Source organism: Octopus sinensis, linkage group LG4 (genome assembly GCF_006345805.1).
Source record: "Octopus sinensis linkage group LG4, ASM634580v1, whole genome shotgun sequence".
Taxonomy (NCBI): Eukaryota; Metazoa; Mollusca; class Cephalopoda; order Octopoda; family Octopodidae; genus Octopus; species Octopus sinensis.
In genome coordinates, this window is record NC_043000.1 from 157,860,708 (window position 1) to 157,873,207 (window position 12,500).

The window sequence follows — 12,500 nt, forward strand, 5'->3', positions numbered from 1 at the left end:
ACTTACATAACAGTCATATACATATATATATATATATATATTATGTTCATATATTATAATTAAATATATATATGCATACAAACATGGGCGTACGCACTCGCACAAACACACACATAGCGAAAGAGATTGATAGAAAGATAGGGAGAGAATTATTTTTTATTATGATTAACTGTTAGATTGTTGGACGTGTGAAACGAATCCATTTCAACAAACCAGTTTCCCATTGAAATATTCACAATCGACAAAGATTATGCAATCAATACGGAATGACAATAGGACTTGGAAGTCCTACTTAACGTTCACACACGTATGCAATACGCACGCACATAGACACACATTCACACACACGCAGCGAAGATGCGCAATCACATGTAACAATAAACGCGTTTGCACTGGATTACACATGCACACAGATAAACGAGTGCGCATGCGTCATGCATCACTGTAGACAACGGAAATTTCATGGACTGGAACGAAAGTACATTACAATTCTGCAGTCGGCCGTTCACCGATTTTCCCTCTGTTTTGAAAACTTCGTGAATTCAAACATGCTGAAGTCTGAAACATTTTTTAGATGTGATTCTATGTATTGATGAGTGTCACTGAAATGAAGTCGGGAAGTATATCGATCTTAATTTGTATGTGTCTGAAGAATGCTTTTCGAAAGTAAGATAGCAGACATAATACAGACTTCCACTGTCTATCGAACCACATTTTGCATCTTCATATTCTCTGTTCCTTTCTTAATAGTCCTTGCTCGTCTTACATTCTATTTCTATCTAATTCTATTTAATTATCCTGCGCGCGTAAGCCAACGCAGGTTATTGTAATCACTCGTCTTTGTCTGTGTGTTTTCAAAGTTATTGGAAAACGGCTGAACGGATTTTCACCACATTTGGCAGAAATACTCATCGGATGAATGGCACGAAATGATGAATATTTGGTTTGATTATCTTTAAAAAAAAATGTATTATTGAACTTAAAATTTTCTCGATAAGCAAGTGGTCATATTGTCTTCTTCACTTTCTTTTTTCATATGAATCGATCCTCATCTGCGTGTGTATAGATCATGGTCTACCTAAGCGCGTTGAGACACAGGCACAGATATGTGACGATGTGTGTGTGTGTATATGTTTGTGATCGTGCGTTTGTGTGTGTGTGTTATCATGTGCGTGCGTGTGAGTGTGTGTATGCGTGTATACATTGATGGATTCAAGTGTTTCGTTTATTCTATACGTTTTTTAGCATAGTGCTGATTATCTCGTACTTTTAGATATATGATGGACTGTATTGTGTAATCTATTCTTTCTTCATATACTAAGACGGTAGGATGTGATTTGAGTGAAAATTGGTTATTATCTCTAGAGTATGACGCCCCCAAACAGAGTTTTCCTCAGTATCGTTCCATTTTTTATAGCAGTGCTGTTGCGTAGGATTAAGCAAATTTACTCTGTCAGAGCTGGTCAGGCTCTGATTTAGAAAACATAAAATGAAGAAAAACCTGTCAGGATTATGGCATTTTTTAATCGATTCAGAATACCCTCGTATCGAGTATCTAACGTTTTATTTCAGATGTAAATAACTAGAGAGCAAATTGACTTCTCTTTTTAGCAGCAGAGTGCTGACGTAAAGTTCTCGGAGTAACACAGTTGATTGTTTATTTCCAAGTTAATCCAGATCTATGATTAAATTTATTTAATCCCTCATCATATCATCCCTTTTTCTTCAGGTGTGTATTATAAATTACATTATCGTGTTTGTCAGTCAATTTTTAATACTCGAATATAGGATCCCTTGATATGTAACTCCAATTTCAAGGTTGTTGACCATGAATGGTTTCACTGACAGTTGCAAGAATATTATCGCGAAGTGAAAGTTTCTATATAAACATAAAGTCCTCAGTATATGTTTATTGTTCTATTTCTGAAGATATATTAGTAGCTTTTCAAAAATCTCATCAAAATTAGGTCAAAGGTCCTGATTCATAAATTTCAATTTTTTTTTTTCGTATTAGTTTGTACAGGCTAACGACAGTGTTCCAATGAAAATTGCTTGTGCAGATCAATATCTGTTGGAACTGTTTGGGTGGAGAGGGAAATCCAGAATGTTACAACGTTTCTACTTTGGGAATATTTATACTTGTAGCAAATTTTCAAAAATGTTAATCACAATAAGCTGAATGGTTTCATTTTATAAATTTCAAAATATTATATGTTTTCTTTATAAATTTATAAGCATTGATATAATCTTTTGTTCAAACATTAGTGAATATGTGAAGCAACGTCAGCAAGAATTATATGGATGGTAGGAATGGAATTTCAGAAGGTAGCATTAGAATGTTTAGTTTGGTAAGTGTTATTGTGGATGCACGAAAATTATCACTACTGAGTGGATTTGGATGGAGCAGGTAATTTTTTTATAAGTTGAAAGAGGAGTGGCTATCAAAGATCTGACAGAAAACACAGGACTTAGAGAAAAAATATATACTGTAGTACAGTGGCTTTCAACCATTTGTACTTACGAGTCCCCTTTCAAATGTAATTTTAAAGAGCCAAATACAATCTAAGAGATAGGTTTAAGAAATAGTAAGCTGATTTGTAGCAGTAATTATCCGTATTTGATAATGTTGAATATGTGAGTTTACTATGGGCAATCATTTAAAGTATTTGCAGCTATCCTTCTAAGGTATAACTGAGTAACAATAATGAAGACCATGAACACGCACGTGCAGATACAAACACGTGCTAGATGCCTCTTCACTTCCATTTCGCAATTTCCTCCAAACAATATTTGAGAAAAACCATACAGTATAAAACTAATAGAGAAATTATCGTTAGTACTTCACACACATACATATAATGTGTGTGTGAATCTATCTATCTATCTATCTATCTATCTATCTATCTATCTATCTATCTATCTATCTATCTATCTATCTATCTATCTATCTATCTATCTATCTGTCTATCTATCTATCTATCTATCTATCTCTCTCTATCTGTCTGTCTGTCTGTCTATGTATCTATTCTATTCGCTTGCTATCTATCTAGACACACACACGCGAGCACATGTGTGTGTGTGTGCGCGTGTGTTTGTGTGCATACGTACAAACCTCAATAAGATTAAGTAATAGCATGTTACCAAGAACTTAAGTACAAGCGTACACACAGAAGAAGCAAAGAGAAAAAATTACATCAAAGGTTTCGGCTTTAAAGTCAGGGGTAGATGAAGAGAATGACACTGATCCAAAGTATTGTGGTTAATCTTAAGACATACAGCGATATCATTTTACCTCTAAAGTGCTCTGCGAAAAAAATGATATAGAATGAATGACCGTAATGGAACTTATAACAGAACAGCGTTTATCATTCATTACTTGACGCGCTGTACTATCCACGTAGTAGCACTTAACACAGGGCGATCCAGTTCACTGGTATTCAAAGAGGTGCGTTTAATAGTATGATCTACCACTATGTACTTGGCCCATTTTTTGCTTAAAATGCGGAGTTTCATAAGTGTTATTTGAAGAGCGATGCTGGCTTTTGGTTTAGCTTCGGTTTACATGAACGGCAAGAAAACGAATAGGTCAAATGCTGTCTTATTCTTTTTCACTTAATATATTACAGGAATCATAAATTTCATCTGGTTTATGTTATTTATTTATCGTATATATATATATATAATATATATATATATATATATATATATATATATATAGAGAGAGAGAGAGAGAGAGAGAGAGAAAGAGAACAAGAGAGAGGGAGAGAGATAATTTGCACTGAGTAATAACCGATATTTAAGCTAGTTGATAAATGCTTGTTTAATTAATTTACCTTTACTATAATGAATCTTATTCAATGGACGATACAATTTTTTATACAAATACTGTCAGGAAATTATTCAAACGATTGAATGTCATTTAATATGCCGACGTATCAGGGAAATAATTAATACATAATTATAACTGTCTATGTAGCTAGACATTATTTGTCTAGAATAAAAATGAACGCACAAAGAAGAGAAACGGAATATTTCTAAAACAGCTCAGACGAGAAAATTATTTATTGCTTTCGAATGACGTATGACCGTCCACTGTGTATCTTTCAGACAACATTTATATCCGTATTGCAGGATATCAGTGACAAACAATAAACGAATTAACATTAATAACAAGTTTTTTAAAAGTGGAAAAGTATAATAAATTCATTTCAAGAAATCCACTGTTAAATGGTCATGAGCAAACGGCATTAAACATTCATCTCGTTGCTGTTCATTTTCATTGAGTCTTTTGACGTTAGAAAACCTTGTTCTACTGAATATTGAAAACCTTGCTCTGCCACTACTCGTGAACTGTATCGGCAGCAATTATTTGAGTGGTTAGAACATTGGTTAGAATTTTGTCTATCTCCTAAGATCTATCTACTTCTCGGTCAAAATGATTACCATGCCTATCAATCCATCCGTCCGCCCGTCTGTTTGTCTGTCTGCCTGTCTGTCTGTCTGTCTATCTATCTATCTATCTATCTATCTATCAGTCGATCTATCTATCTATCTATCTATCTATCTATCCATCTATCTATATATCTATCTATCTATCTATCTATATATCTGTCTATCTATCTATTTCTCTACACACACACACACACACACACACACCACACACACACACACGCACACACACCCATCAACTGATACTGAATTTTATGGCTCTCATTGAGTAAGACTTTGACCAAAATTTCTTTCAAGCTGTTATCATTCGTCGCTTCTTTTAGAGGCAGGTTATCTTGTAACATTCCTTACTTAAGCCGAGTGCAGAGTGAGTTGGTTGCTGTTGCGAGCAAGTAGATCGACTGCATTGAGACAAACGTCAATAGTTATTGTACCGTTCTGTACAACATGTTTTTTCAGAAAGATTTATTATTGTTAGAATCGCAAAAGTAAAGACAGTATTAAAAGTAAAAAAAAGACACTCGAAAAGTTATTACTGAAAATTAAACGAATGCATAATATTACAGTAAATAAAGATAATTACTAATTATTAAATCAAATAATAAATTTAGAAAAAATGCAAATGTTGATTAACTTTGTTTCACGATTAGCCAGTTTCAAGAAATTTTGAAAATGCGGTTAATAATTTATAAAAAACGTTCATTTGTTCACCAGAGAATTAATTGCGAGAACTGTTACAGAAAATGGATATTGGAATATTCTCTCTGGCGCCTTATGAATTATCTCTACAGAATTTTCAAATTCAGAAGAGAAACATTAATTTCTTCTGTTACTCTGTGCATAAGAAATTTGTTAGTAAACTAGTATTAACATACTGAATATGGAGAGCACTGACATTATAACTAGAAATAAAAGTGCTAAGAAAAATATATTTCTGACATTTAATCACTAAACAATTAACCTTTAGCACACTGTAGGCGCACCATATCACCGTATGAGTTTTCTCCCCTGTTATAACAAGGAAATGGCAGGGAAAACATTTCTAGAGCAAATGCAGTGTTCTAAAGGTTAAAAGCTACCGAAGCATTATTAATACCAAAAGGTAATATTTATTTACTACTTCAAGTGGATGCTCTTTTAGAACACAGTACTCTGTTATTTACCATGAGAGGATATCTCATAAAATTATGGTGCATAAAATCACACATGTGTATATAATTGATGAGGGATAACCGTCGGTTTACGGCCGCCGGAACAGCCAGTTCACGTGACTTAGCCTTTCCTCGAGCTTGATAATGACAGACGTCAAACTAGACAAAGTAACCGATTCCCCCGTCAGCGATAAATAAAATCTCAGAGTCTACAGTATTAATGATTTTGTCGCCATTAATATATTTTCTAATAAGCGCACAGGTTATTTACGACACCAGTGTCACAAGCCATATGATTTGACAGTACCGGCGGCAAAATCAGGTGATCTGGCAGTTCCGGCGGCGAAATCATGTGATCTGGCAGTTCCGGCGGCGAAATCATGTGGTCTGGCAGTTCAGGCGGCTTATGAGTGATATAAAAACGAATGCTTAAATGCATTCCACTCATGATAAGTTGTGCAGTATTATGTATTCTGACAAAGCATCCACTTTAAGAGAAAGTTAGATATTATGTTTTGATATTAATACTGCTTCTGATATTATTATTATTATTATTATTGAGTGAGAGAGCAGTGCATCCCATCAAATTGACACTGGGGTAAAATATACGAAGCCCAATATACCCATCATGACTACCCGTCTGATAAAGGTACACCAGGCACATGCATCACAACCATATGTGCGCGACATGGTGATCTCATATCAAGATAAACAGCACATGACCTTGCAGGTGGGGCCCAGTTAGAATTTTCTTCAGGTTGAGTAGCCCATCCCGCTCAAAAGGTCCCTGAATAAGGGTTGTTTAAGGATGTTGAAAGAACCACCCATGTTTCCAGAGGTGAATTATTCAAACCCCAAAGAATCCCTCTCAACACATGGCTATGATGCTCCCCCACTACTTCTGCTCGTGATCAGAGATGCACATATCGTCAGCCACTAAGGGACATGCTCAACTGGTTAAGGTCAAACAACAGACAAGCAAATCTGTGGTATTGAGCAGAATATTTGCTGTAGCCCATCTTTTATACCAAGACAAAACAATGTACATGATAACACTTCCAATCAGTTAAGATAAGAAGCCATGAGAGTATTATTATTATTATTATTATTATTATTATTATTATTATGATTATTATTATTATAAATAATAATAATAATAATAATGATAACAATAATAATAGGTGGGCCAACATTAAGAATGAGCAAGTGTTTCCGCTCTGCCGTACATCTGCAATGCAGTGGATGAAATCATTGCCCATATCACGAGCGAATCCCCTAGACTTGCCCAAAACCTCTACAAGTTGTGGCGACACGATCATGTACTGAAAATTCTACACAGGAAACTGTGCTAAAACTGGGGACTAGAGAGAATCAAGACGTGGTATGAGCACAAAGCGCAGAGAGTGGCGGAGTCGGAGACTAGTAAAATGCCCTGAGTTACCCAGATCAGGTGCAAGACCGGAACTAGAGGTAGTGGACAAGATGCACCACATATGCTATATAGTTGATGCTGTATGCCTCTTTGACCCCCAAATGTTTTCTGATTGATCTATTTGTCAGTAATTACCAAGAAAAAATGCTTTCTCTTTTTTTACCTGATTCTTTTTATATCCATCAGATTTTGACGAACCGCTTAGTTATGGGGACGTAAATAGCAATATCGGTTGTTAAGCAGTGGTACCGGACAAACAAAAGGTACACACACATACGCACATACACATACACACACACATGCATACGCAAATACATACATATGTACGACAGGCTTCTTTCAGTATCCGTATATCAAATTCAGTGGTACTGAATCTGAAAGTATGTTGTTGAGAAGCAAATTCTTGCCATACAGCCTTGACTTATTTAAATTTTAGTTTTGATTGTTTGGTTTCTCCCGTGTAACCAATGCTAACCAACTTTACTGATACACCAAGTATTGTAGTAATCCTTGGTTACTAGTCTGAAGATTTACCACTCAGAAATATTCATCAACGTATAGATTTATACACACATTATATAGTTTCTAACGCAGAATAATTTTTCACATAAAATGATCCAAAACGGAATAGTATGGTATATAGGCGCAGGAGTGGCTGTGTGGTAAGTATCTTGGTTACCAACCACATTGTTCCGGCTTCAGTCCCACTGTGTGGCACCTTGGACAAGTGTCTTCAACTATAGCCTAGGGCCGACCAAAGCCTTGTGAGTGGATTTGGCAGACGGAAACTGAAAGAAGCCCGTCGTATATATATGTATATATATATATATATATATATATGTGTGTGTGTGTGTGTGTGTGTGTGTGTGTGTTTGGATGTCTGTGTTTATCCCCCAACATTGCTTGACAACCGATGCTGGTGTGTTTATGTTCCTGTAACTTAGCGGTTCGGTAAAAAAGACCGATAGAATAAGTAGTAGGCTTACAAAGAATAAGTCCTGGGGTCGATTTGCTCGACTAAAGGCGGTGCTCCAGCATGGCCACAGTCAAATGACTGAAACAAATAAAAGAGTAAAAAGAGAGTAAAGAGTACTAAATAACTGTAAATATTAAACTTCTACATTGACTCATACTCTTATTTCACACACACACACACACACACACACACACACACACACACTCTCGTATACACCCGTATAGCAAATCCCTTACACAATACGGTCTCGAATCCTTGGAATTTTAGAGTCGGTTACTCGAATTCCATGATCCATACCTGAACAGTATTCCAACATTCTTCTTTAAAAGGATGATATTCCTTCGCAGTGTTTCTTATTTACTGCTAAGTGGACAGGAACAGCGTGAACTGAAATCTTTGGGTAAAAAACTCGACGCACAAAGTTCCGGTCACGATTTCCGACACAGGGGGTTGCTGAAGGGATAAATGAACTCCAGACAGCTAGGATGAGAATGTGCTGTCGCGCAATGAATGGCACCGATCGCTGAAACTCGTAATTCCAGCAATTGAAGAGAAACAATAGAGAGAATGTGAAAGAGCACATGAGGAACGTCACTTCTTCATCGCGTCATGTAGTTTCATCTGTAGTAGATGTCATCGCCGCTGCAGCTCAAGAACAGTCCTTGTAGCTCGCGTGCGAGCCTGCAAGAGATGATAACTGAATGCGGTCGACTTACGATAGATAGCCGAAGAAGAAGATAAAGGCATGTATGTTTGTATGTATACGTACCTATATGGTATGTTTGCATGTATGTGTACATCACAACATGCAGAAAATATAACAAACTTATAGGTTTCGAGTGGGAATTTAAGAAAATGTTAGTCATCGCTACTCAGAGAAGCAAATTTCAACAGAAATCCATAAAGCGAGAGCTCGAGACTGGGTGAGTTTAATACAATTATTACTATAATGAACACCAATAATCCTTTCTACTATAGGCGCAAGATCTGAAACTGCGGGAGGGGTAGTACATTACATACACCCAAGTACTCAACTGATACTTATTTGACCGACATCGAATGGATGAAAGGCAAAGTCGACTTCGGTAGAATTTGAACTCAGAGCTTATAGCGACGGACGACATCCCGCTAAGCATTTCTTCCAGCGTGCGAAGAAACACTAATAATAAAAAATATAAATGAATGAAGAAAATGGGTCATATAAGTGAAAGACTGTGTTAGACAAAAATATATGGAATGTAGCAGGTATACTTTTAAATTATTAGAAGTGGCTGTGTGGTAAGTCGCTTGCTAACCAACCACATGGTTCCGGGTTCAGTCCCACTGCGTGGCATCTTGAGCAAGTGTCTTCTGCTATAGCCCCGGGCCGACCAATGCCTTGTGAGTGGATTTGGTAGACGGAAATTGAGAGAAGCCTGTCGTATATATATATATATGTGTGTGTATATGTTTGTGTGTCTGTTTGTCCCCCTAGCATTGCTTGACAACCGATGCTGGTGTGTTTACGTCCCCGTCACTTAGCGGTTCGGCAAAAGAAACCAATATTATAAGTACTGGACTTACAAAGAATAAGTCCCGGGGTTGATTTGCTCGACTAAAGGCGGTGCTCCAGCATGGCCGCAGTCAAATGACTGAAACAAGTAAAAGAGTAAAAGAGTAAAAGAGTATATGTTAATGCCATTAAAACACAAATTGTGTTAACTTATTCCCTACAAAATACAAAATATATATAAAAAAAAAACAGGGCTGCGCAACAAGCTATGCGAGTATGTGTGGGAATCTACAAGCTTGTAGGCTATTAAAAAACATGAATGAGATATGCATTCAAAAAAATTGCAATGCGATTAAATCTTAAACATAGAAAAGAGGCAAAATTGCGTGTGAAAGATAAGTACATGTAAGGATATATTATTAAATCTTTGGAGATCTTTGGTACTAAAGAGGATGAGAGGGGATATAAAAGAAAATGTTCTGACAGCATGTTGCAAATGCGGATAGATTAGGACGGTATCGATTAGGGAGGCTTATAAAGGGCCAGAATGTACTTAGCGAAGATTTTATATAAAGATAAATGTTTAGATCTAAAATCCCAACAGTTTAGAATATTTTCTGTGTGATTAGATACATAAGAACGACGCACACATGCCCGCACACAGGCACAGATGCATATACTCAACCACATACAAACACCCTTTCCATCTCTCTCTCTCTCTCTCTCTCTCTCTCTCTCTATATATATATAATTTAAATACTAGATGTAATTCCTTCTAAATCCGTTGAGCGCCCTTTCCTTTCGTTTGTCCACTCGGTCATGTATATATATTAATTTACTTTAATTTTGTTACTTGTTTCTGTCATTTGAATGCGGCCATGCACCACCTTAAAGGGTTCCATTTGCTTAATTCTGAGAGAAAAGAGGAAACGTTTGGCATTTATATGATCTCTCGTTATTTCTTAAAGTACTGCATTAGTTTCAACATATATGAAGCTATCTTAATTGTAGTGTAATTCTTCTGTCGCCTTTTGGCACCGAGACCCACCACATATATATATGCACACACGTATATATGTATATGTGTGTGGGTATATATATATATATATATATATATATATATATATATATATATATATATATATATTATATATATATATATATAATATATATATATATAATATTATTGGTGAATTGAAGAAATGGAGCTGAACGAAGATTGAACAGAAATCGTTTTATTTCATTCTACACGTGTTTCGAAAGGCACAATTTACCAAAATCCGATTGAATAATGAGACCATATTGTGTCTTTCTCTTCAGGAAGAAATAGGAAATCCGTTGGAAAAAACAAAAACAGAACAGAGGCGGAGCAAAACAATCGAACTAGGCTCCTAAGAGCCCATGGCAAAACTGTTTATCAGTGTATGTTGAGAACCGGTGGCTGAAGAATTTAACGGGTCAGGCAGCGGTCATTCATGTGGGTGAGGGTGTGTAGATGTTCTTTGTGACCGAGAATAAAGTTCTGACTATTTAAGGAATATTGGATGTTTTATAAGGGGCGAGAAAAAATCTAGTTAGAGACATGTGTGTGTATACTGTTCTATATATTGTTCTATATATGTGTGTGTTGGCGTAGGTTGGCAAGACCTCCGTCAAGGGGTAGAAAACATTTTTTGTGTACGTGTGTGCGTTTGATCGCTCGGCTGTCAGTGGTTAAGCCACTCTACACAATGGCTACTGCAGTAAGAACCGTTGGGTGGCAGAAAAAAATATATTATGCCCTATGTGTGTGTGGCGCTTGTTCATGTCCCGAAAAGTTGCGTAATGTTTGGAGACTCGCAAAGCCAATCTTGATGTCTACACTTATGTAGGGGCTTCATCGTCAAGATTGGCTTTGCGAGTCTCCAACCATTACGCAACTTTTCGGGACATGAACAAGCGCCAGACCACGGGACTCAGCAAGCTAATATGGCGATTGAAGGATACGAACTCAAGCTACAGGCTGGAATGGTCATTTTGTCGGTGGCCCTCCCATTTGATAGGGGCAGAAGGCAGTGCAACCTTTGTGTCTCCGAACTCTTCCATATTTTGTTTGCCAGAGGCCGGATGGTAAACGGACTTTTACAGTCGGCTTTTCGATGCCCCCATTGGCGGCGTTACACTTATCTGGCTTTTAAATAGCGTTTATAAATAATACCTGCACCCATAGCCCTTGGTAACAAATTCTGAAATAGCCTTTAAGATAATTACGATTAACCACTGCAAGGTGAATTACTCCTGTAAGATAAACGGGGCTTGGTTTTTTGACAACGGGGGGTTACCTTGACAAGGCAGGTTCAGACGAACACACACACACATAGGGCATAATATATTTTTTTCTGCCACCCAACGGTTCTTACTGCAGTAGCCATTGTGTAGAGCGGCTTAACCACTGACAGCCGAGCGATCAAACGCACACACGTACACAAAAAATGTTTTCTACCCCTTGACGGAGGTCTTGCCAACCTACGCCAACACACACATATATAGAACAGTATACACACACATGTCTCTAACTAGATTTTTTCTCGCCCCTTATAAAACATCCAATATTCCTTAAATAGTCAGAACTTTATTCTCGGTCACAAAGAACATCTACACACCCTCACCCACATGAATGACCGCTGCCTGACCCGTTAAATTCTTCAGCCACCGGTTCTCAACATACACTGATAAACAGTTTTGCCATGGGCTCTTAGGAGCCTAGTTCGATTTGTTTTGCTCCGCCTCTGTTCTGTTTTTGTTTTTTCCAACGGATTTCCTATTTCTTCCTGAAGAGAAAGACACAATATGGTCTCATTATTCAATCGGATTTTGGTAAATTGTGCCTTTCGAAACACGTGTAGAATGAAATAAAACGATTTCTGTTCAATCTTCGTTCAGCTCCATTTCTTCAGTTCACCAATAATATTTTAATTTCAATTATCCGCACCAACGCACGGTTGCAACTCCATATGGTTG